The following is a 9542-nucleotide window of genomic DNA, read 5'->3' as shown; positions in this document are numbered from 1 at the left end:
CAATCGGAAATGGATGTTGAGTAACGCCCCGCCCTAAGGCCTCACACAGAATCTCGAGGCGCGGCCGTTGAGTGGACACTGCGCGAGCTCGCGGCGGGAAGGGCCTCGCGCTTGGGAATGAGGAATCTATTTTTAAATCTTTCCAGTGAACGTGAGAAAACAGCTTAAATATTTATCAGCAAACTGTTAATGTGCAGATATACGGTAGTGAACAGGGAAACTTTCCTGTCCATGTAACTGCCCAAATAATGTTGGTCCTCGGGGTTAGCGGGAAACCAGGACAGGATTAGATACACCCGAGGATTCTGAGTGAAGCGAGAGGAGAAACTATGGAGCCACTGGCTCAAATATTACAGTCTCCCCTGGACTGGGAGGAGGGGTCAGGAGACTGGAGGATGGACATTACAGTCTCCCCAGGACAGGGAGGAGGGGTCAGGAGACTGGAGGATGGACATTACAGTCTCCCCAGGACAGGGAGGAGGTGTCAGGAGACTGGAGGATGGACATTACAGTCTCCTCTGACTGGAAGGCGGGGTCAGGAGACTGGAGGATTGACAGAACAGTCTCCCCAGGACAGGGAGGAGGTGTCAGGAGACTGGAGGATGGACATTACAGTCTCCTCTGACTGGGAGGAGGAGTCAGGAGACTGGAGGATTAACATTACAGTCTCCCCTGGACTGGGAGGAGGGGTCAGGAGACTGGAGGATGGACATTACAGTCTCCTCTGACAGGGAGGAGGAGTCAGGAGACTGGAGGATTAACATTACAGTCTCCCCTGGACTGGGAGGAGGGGTCAGGAGACTGGAGGATGGACATTACAGTCTCCTCTGACAGGGAGGAGGGGTCAGGAGACTGGAGGATGGACATTACAGTCTCCCCTGGACTGGGAGGAGGGGTCAGGAGACTGGAGGATTAACATTGCAGTCTCCCCAGGACTGGAAGGAGGAGTCAGGTAACTGGTGGATTGACATTACAGTCTCCTCTGTACTGTGAGGAAGTGTCAGGAGTGTGAGGAACGAAGCTCACATATTAATAAATTTCAGTCCGATTCAAATTCTGAAGCAACGAACTTTATTGAAACGTTCTTGAAAGATGGGTGACTAACAAGTAGGCATAGCGATCCAAAAATTACTTCACAATTTATACAGTTTAACTCAGTCTCTCTCGGTCCTTCCCCGTTGACTTCATTGGCCTAGCATATCACGATAGTCAAACCTATCACTATTCCCTATTGCATTCCGTCCCTGCCAACCTGCGCTTCACCCTTGTTTACTTCTCCTGCTACTCTAAGCCTAGAGCCCCTTACTCTTGTTTGCTTTATCCCTTATTTGTAACTAACTTGGCTCGTTCTCGTGCCCATGTAAACTTAATCTGCTGAGCTGGCATGGCTCAGTGACCTTTTCTTCCGACTATCCTCCTTATCTACTTGTCCGTCTGATTTGTTTAACATGTTCCATTGTTGCTCGTCCTAATCTTAACTGACTCCCTTCATAAGGTTTCATCTTTGTGCGAAAGACTTGCTAGCTCAGCTCTTTGCAGAAACAATCATACAATTGTGTAAGTTAGCTCAGTGCTTTGCAGAAGCAATTATGTAATTTGGTCTTCAGCTGCAGAAGCAACACTACTTTAGCCATATCTCACAATTTCCCATGTTTATTAACATTTGTTGTCTTTGCATTTCCCTCATATGTCGCCTCCAAGTTGGCGAGCATCATCCCCGAAATTTCATTTAATTGGAAACCTCCCCGAGGTCACTCATGCCCCCTTCGTTCAACAGGTAGAGACCTTCTCCCTGATTGTGCTTTAGGGGCATTTGTGAGGCCAAAGCTATTTCAATCAGCCTTTGGGTTAGTCCTTTTGCGCAAGATATGATACAGCATCCTATTGTGGTCAGTACTCCTGCCACCACGATTAAAGAGGTAAGGACGGAGTCCACCACACCCTTCCACTTTCCAAACCACCACTCTAGCCACCCGGTGAGTGATGTGTTGACTCCTGAAATTTCGGCTAGTTCTTCCACCAGTGTTGTTAAGGGCCGAATAATAGACCCATCTGGGGCTGTGTTATTTGGAATAAAGGTGATACACACACACACACACACACACACACACCCTTTTTCTGCTAGGATCATATCGAGGGCCATGCTCTTCCCGCAGGCCAGATTACTGGTTGCATCAATTTGCTCGGCTGTGCCTTTAATTGTGTCTCTTGTGCAATTAATGAACTTTTGCTGATTACAGAAAACATAATTTATCCAGTCCACATTCTTGTTGACCGTTACCCATCAGAAGAGAGCCAATTCAAAATATGCTGTGATCTGGTTATGAGCCTTGAACTCATTGGGTACCCCTCTTGGAAATACTATAGTGTCCAGATATATCCGATCATCAAATGATTTATCCAATAATGATCTCTTACTCCGTCCCCCTTTCTTTGCTGTCTTTTCCTTTCCAAATGCCAGGGTGAACGGAATTGCCAATTGCACAATCGCACACATGCCCCTCCAATCTGGAGGTAGTGTGGGTCTCAATATTTTCCCTCCGCAGTACCACCACAGGTCGGCTCGGGGAATCCTTAATGCTGAGTAGTTCCCTCCCGTGTCCGTTTCCGTCACGTACTCAATTTTGGTACATGATTTCAGCTCCCCCAAGGATCTGGATCGATTTGATCCCCGTCTGTTTACACACGATGATTTCCGACCATGGCAGAAAACATGTGTGTGTGGGGGGGGGGGGGGGTGGTGTTTTAAAATCTTCCTTCTTTAAGGGAGGGAACAATAATGGAAGAGGCATACAATTCTTATTATTCCATGCGGTCTCATCCTGATACAGGGCTATCATGCATGTCATGCCCCTCCTGTCTCGTTTCCACCTAAGCGGAAAGGGGACTACTTGGACATTGGTGGCCCAGAGACACAGGCATAACAGTTGTTTTTATTCAGACTTTTCACAGCGCACTTTACCCATTCAGCCCAGGCATTTGTATCCCCATATCCTGTTTCTACTTCAATGGTCTGTTTTAAATCTACAATTTTTATCACCTTCGGTCATTGGGAGGGGTTTTACTATTCGTTTCTTCTGCTCGGGTTCCGTCTTCCACCTGAATATTGAAACAACAGCCCAATAAATCCTTCCCGCCTGCTTTCATCTCTATCCCAAATGTTTTGTTTAATTGGACCTGATAGGTTTCTCCCCCATAAAACGCTTCATGCTATGAGGTTTTCTTTATTGTTAAGTATATCGGGTTGCACTTTTTATCGGGACAGTCAAGAGCTGGCCGGAAGGGGCCCCGGTGTACTGTGACGAGTGGATTAATCAAGAGATCACCTTCACGGTCTTCCTGCCTCTGCCATCCTTTGCATCCTCCATCCCAAAAATATCCTTTACACTTCTCTCTCAGAGACACTGTAATCCCATCAACCCTACCACATGCCCCCCCCCCCCCCCCCCCATCATCACCACCTTTGGGGGCCTTTTTCGTAGAACTTAAGATGTACCTATAAGTTACAGTATTGCCTCTGACTTCTTACATCTGCACAATCCACTCGGCTGCAGGCATCCATTTCTATGACTTGTGAATTTGTACTTGCTGGAACGGCTTTCACTTAGTAAGACGACCAAACCAGGGTCTGACAGAATCCTACGATTAGAAGAGCTAACATCGTGTACCTACACATCCCCCTCAATCTACAATGGTACTGAAGCACCGAGAGACTTAGCATACAATACGATATGAAAAATAACATAAACACGTCTTAAACATGGATTGGAGAAAAACTGTTATCAATTTATCGTCATTTGTTGCTTGGAGATGCTTTAGAAAAGCAGGCACCCAAACAGCCCAATGCTGTCGATGCAAAAGGTGGTGCACAGGGAGATCCAACAAGTCCTTTGCAGTTGCTGGAACAGTCATCATCCGAGATCAGGGTTCAGTCCTGGAAGAAATTATCTCTCCATCAAAACCTCAACCATGCCTGTACGGCAATGTGTCATTGTGTGTACACGTGTGTATGTGCATGTATGTGTGTGTATGCACGTGTGTGTGTGCATGTATGAGTGTGTGTGTGTATGTGCATGTATGTGTGTGGTCATATTGGAGGAGAAAGTAAGGACTGCAGATGCCGGAGATCAGAGCTGAAAATGTGTTGCTGGAAATGCGCAGCAGGTCAGGCAGCATCCAAGGAGCAGGAGAATCGACGTTCCGGGCATGAGCCCTTCTTCAGGAATGAGGAAAGTGTGTCCAGCAGGCTAAGATAAAAGGTAGGGAGAAGGGACTTGGGGGAGGGGCATTGGAAATGTGATAGGTGGAAGGAGGTCAAGGTGAGGGTGATAGGCTGGAGTGGGGGTGGGGGCGGAGAGGCCAGGAAGAAGATTGCAGGTTAGGAAGCTGGTGCTGAGTTCTAGGGTTGGGACTGAGACAAGGTGGGGGGAGGGGAAATGAGGAAACTGGAGAAATCTGAGTTCATCCCTTGTGGTTGGAGGGTTCCTAGGCCACAAATTCACCTGCACCTTCACGCACATCATTTACTGCATCCGCTGCACCTGATGTGGCCTCCTCTATATTGGGGAGACAGGCCGCCGACTTGCGGAACGTTTCAGAGAACACCTCTGGGACACCCGGACCAACCAACCCAACCACCCCGTGGCTCAACACTTCAACTCCCCCTCCCACTCCACCAAGGACATGCAGGTCCTTGGACTCCTCCATCGCCAGACCACAGCAACACGACGACTGGAGGAAGAGCGCCTCATCTTCCGCCTCGGAACCCTCCAACCACAAGGGATGAACTGATTTCTCCAGTTTCCTCATGTCGTGTCGTTTCGTGGCTAGTTGATGTTCATGGATGCGGATCGTTAGCTGTCTTCCTGTTTGTCCTATATAGTGTTTTGTGCAGTCCTTGCATGGGATTTTGTACACTACATTAGTTTTGCTCATGCTGGGTATCGGGTCCTTCGTTCTGGTGAGTTGTTGACACGACCAGCTATCCCTAGTAGCCACACACACAGACGACAAGCAACATGAATTCGACTGGGACAACACTACCATTATAGGGCAAGCCAAACAAAGAACAGTCAGGGAATTCCTAGAAGCATGGCACTCATCCACAAACTCCATCAACAAACACATCGACCTGGACCCAATATACCGGCCACTACAGCGGACAGCTGAAACTGACAACCGGAAGCGGCAGGGACAGGCCACTATAAATGCCGGAGGAAACACCACAGAAGCGCTTCACAGGAGGCTCCCAAGCACTGAGGATGTCACCTAGACAGGGGACGAAACGTTTGCAACAAAAACCTCCAGCTCGGCGAACAGAACCACAGCAAAGAGCTGAAAGATTTACAAGGGGCTAAGGGGCAACTTTGTCATGCAAAGGGTGGTGCGTGTATGGAAAAGGAAGTCAGTCTAGTATGACGCTAGTAACACATAAAATGTATCTGCATGGGTAGATGAATACTCCTCAACCACCTCATGAAGGTAAGATGCTCCAAAAGCTAGTGGTTCCAAATAGGCCTGTTGAATTATAACGTGGTGTTGTGTGGTTTTTAACTTGGTCTATGAATAGGAAGGGGTTAGAGGGAAATGGGCCAAGTGCTGGTAAATGAGACTAGATTAATTTCAGATATCTGGTTGGCATGGACGAGTTGGACTGAAAGATCTGTTTCTGTGCTGTACTTCTCTATGACTCTGTGACATCACTGAGATGTATAAAATAATGAGATGTGTTGGTTGAGTAGACTTTAAGGAAATTTTCCCCTTGATAGAGGGATCAATTAAGACATATGCTGTAAAGACTGGAAGGTGGTACAGATATTTAAGGTAAGGGGCAGTAGGTTTAAAGGGAATGTGAGTCATAAAGTCATGGAAACAGACCCTTTGGTCCCACAAGTCCATGCTCACCATAATCCCAAACAAAACCAGTCCCACTGCCTGCTCCTGGCTCATATCCCTCCAATCCTTTCCTGTTTATCCAAATATCTTTTAAATGTTGGAACTGTCCCCACATCCATTAATTCCTCTGGAAGTTCATTTCACACACAAACCATTCTCTGTGTAAAAAAAAGCCCCTCATGTCCCTTTTAATCTTTCTCCTCTCACTTTAAAAATACACACCCTAGTCTTGAAGTCTTGAAAAAACAACTAACATTGACCTTATATATGCCCCTTATGATTTTATAAACCTCTGTAAGGTCACCCCTCAACCTCCAAACCCCTTTCCCTATAGTTCAAACCTTCCAGTCCTGACAACAGCCTTGTAACCATTTTCTGAACACTCTCCACCTTAAAGATATCCTTCCTATAACAGGGAGACTACAACTGGACCCAGTATTCCAGAAGAGGCCTGTCCAACCTCAATATGATGTCTTAACTCCTATACCCATATGTCTGAGTAATGGAGGAAAAGGCTTTCACCCAGAGGTTGGTGCCGTAAGGATGTTGCAGGCAGAAGCTCTCAAAACATTGAAGAAGTATCAGATGTGCACTTGCAGCGTAAAGGCATACAAAGTGTTGGGCCGAGCACTGAGAAATGACGTTACCATAATTTTTAGACTTTGTTTTAGATTTTAGATGGTTGTTTTTGACTGGCACAGAATCAATGGGCTGAAGGGCCTTTTTTTCTGCACTGTAGACCACTGTGTCTAAAAGCAGGACAATGAAGAGCCTTTGATTGCGGTGGTGACACTAACAATTGTCCACATGGCAGTGCCACAAGATTGAGCTTTATTCAGACACACTGTCAGACCTTGATTTGAACTCTGTTCACACTCTCTGCAGATGCTTCTGGACCTGCGAAATTCCTTCAGCACTCAGCATTTATTTGACCTTACAGAGAGTATCTGAGGCTGCAGAGGGGAAATCTGATCGGTTGTTGGATGTGCGAAGGAGAAACACACACTTCCTGGTTGAAAATGTAAAATCAAACAGAATTGTGAGAGTTCCTTTGAGAGAAGTAAGTATAAAGTCCAGACTGAAGTGATGACACTCTCTGTGAAGTCCAATTGTATGGGAAGGGGCCAAGGGGATGAAGGTCCACTGTAACATTGAAAAAGGATGAGGAAGGGCCCTCTTGTGGTGCAGTGGAGTGTCCCACTCCCTTGACTTAGTGACCCAGTTTGAAGTCCCACCTGTTATAGAGGTGTGTAATAGCAAGTTGATTAGAAAAGAAAGAAAAGTTTTTAAAGAAAGGATGATTGTTTTTGGTGCAAGAAACTGGCAGGAAGTTGTGTTTAATTTGAATAGGTTTGCCCAGAAGGTGATGAATGTGGAAGCTTCCTGAGTTGTGGGTGGATGATGGGTCTTCAAAGAGATTGGTGTTTTGCTCGTTTTGCTCGTTTTGCTCACTGTATCACTACACAATGCAGTGTTTGCTCTCAGTGAGGAGATGCTGCTGTAAACTGATTTTGAACAATATTGTATGAATCATTCTGTTCAGGCAGGCTACGAGGCAATTCTATAACCAGAGGGGTTTGCATCCCAACCTCTGGCCTAGAAATACAGGCAAACCCATTGGATGTCAAGACCCTTTGCTACGTTTCTGAATTCTAATATGTACATCATTTCAGAAAATTCAGCCGTGGGTTTTGTGGTGATTGTAACAAGGTCAGCCAGCTGGAGCTCTTACAGTATGAGCTCCTTGATTGGGGCTGTCAATCTGTTCCAGTCACAGAGCTCTGGCTGATATCAGGTAGTGTCAGAGAGAGCAACACTCTGGCTCTGAATGAGGAAGGACTAAAGTCAAAAACTGTTCATGTGTAAATAAAGAGTGATGAAGTGACAGATTGTGGCCTCTGTGGAATTACTTCAGGTTTAGTTCTGACTTCCTTCCAACTGCGTCCCTCAGGCATGTGAGTTGGGTAAGCAATGAAAAGTTGGCAAGTTGGCAGTGTTGAATATGTTGGTTTTCAGTGTAAGGTTGGGAAGCAGAGGATGGGAAGAGGAGCTCTGGATACATTAATCCTCTCCAGGAAATGGTTGTTCCGAATTGACTGGGGGCCACGGGGCCTTGAATGATGGAGGATCATTGAGAGTCCTGATTGGCTGGGGCGGGGAGGCCCAGCACCTGAATTGGCTGTGATTTGGGGGTCCTAGGGTTCTGAATTGGCTGAGGTTGAGGGATCTGATGGGGTCTTCTGGCTCGACAAGAACTGGATTGGCTGGGGGCCCTGGAATGAGGAGCCCTCAACTGGCTGTGGGTCGGAGTCCAGTTTGTGAACTGATGTCTTGATTGTCACTGATCTGGAAGATCTAACTTGGTTTCTGCTGTTCATCAAACTAAACGAGAACAAACTTGTGACAATGTATGAAGGAGGCAACAACAAACAACAAAGAACAATGAAAATTCCAGCACAGGAACAGGCCCGTTAGCCCTGCAAGCCTGCACCAATCCAGATCCTCTGTCAAAACCTGTCACTTATTTTGTAAGGGTCTGTATTCCTCTGTTTCCTGCCAATTCATGTATCTATGGGGACAGCACAGTGGTTAGCAGTGCTGCCTCACAGCGCCGAGGACCCAGGTTTGGTTCTATCCTTGGGCAAATGTTTCCTCCTGGTGCTCCGGTTTCCTCCCACAGTCCTACAAATGTGCATGTTAGGTGAATTGGCCATGCTAAATTGCCCATAGTGTTAAGGGTTATGTAAGTTAGATGCTTAGTCAGGGGAAAATGTAAGGTAATGCACCTGGGAGGGATACTCTTTGGACGGTGTCTGCAGACTTGCTGGGTTGAAGGGCCTGTTTCCACGTTGTAAGGTTTCTAATTCTAGTTCTGTCTACACTTTGTCTGTGCTGACATGGTAGCTCAGTGGTTAGCATTGCTTCCTCACAACACCAGGGACCTGGGTGCAATTCCTGCCTTGGGCAACTGTGTGGAGTTTGTACATTCTCCCCGTGTCTGCGTGGGTTTCCTCTGAGTGCTCTGGTTTCCTTGAACAAATCAAAAGATGTGCAGGTCGGATGAATTGGCCGTGCTAAATTGCACTTAGTGTTAGCTGCATTTGTGAGGGGTAAATATAGGGTAGGGGAATAGGTCTTTGACGGGTCAGTGTGAACTTGTTGGGCCGAAGGGCCTGTTTCCATACTGAAGGGAATCTAGATACCTCTTAAATGATGCCATCATGCCCGCCTCTTCCACCTTTGCTGGCAATGCATTCCAGGCACCCACCACCCTCTGCATAAAGAACTTTCCACACGTATCTCCCTTAAACTTTTTCCCTCTCATCTTGAACTTGTGAATCCTACTAATTGAGTCCCTACTCTGGGAAAAAGCTTCTTGCTATCTACCCTGTCTATACCACTCATTATTTTGTCAACCTCAATCATCGCCCCCCCCCAAGATCTGTCTTTCTAATGAAAATGATCTCTCTTCATGCCCTTCATACCAACAACATCTTGTGAACTTCCTCTGCATCGTATCCAAAGCATCCACATCCTTTTGCTAATGTGGCTACCAGGACTGTACACTGTATTCCCAATATGGCCGAACCAAAGTTCTATACAACATGACCTGCCGACTCTTGTAATCAATACCGGTCTGATGAAGG

General features: G+C 46.7%; 1 long non-coding RNA gene across 1 annotated transcript in view; it reads left to right on the top strand.

The window, feature by feature from the left end:
• Positions 1–98: 98 nt before the first annotated feature.
• The window catches only part of LOC148141099 (uncharacterized), a 34797-nt gene continuing 25353 nt past the window's right edge, over positions 99–9542 (top strand). The window contains exons 1-2 of the long non-coding RNA XR_015752976.1: positions 99–151; positions 6781–6955. This is a non-coding gene — a long non-coding RNA (uncharacterized LOC148141099). The remainder of the gene's footprint in view (positions 152–6780; positions 6956–9542) is intronic.

The sequence above is a fragment of the Chiloscyllium plagiosum genome, unplaced genomic scaffold (genome assembly GCF_037043375.1).
Source record: "Chiloscyllium plagiosum isolate Xiang-an unplaced genomic scaffold, Cpla_swu_hap1 HiC_scaffold_35, whole genome shotgun sequence".
NCBI classification, from domain to species: domain Eukaryota; kingdom Metazoa; phylum Chordata; class Chondrichthyes; order Orectolobiformes; family Hemiscylliidae; genus Chiloscyllium; species Chiloscyllium plagiosum.
Note: the sequence above shows the minus strand (reverse complement) of the source record. Positions and strands in the feature narration are given on the sequence as shown.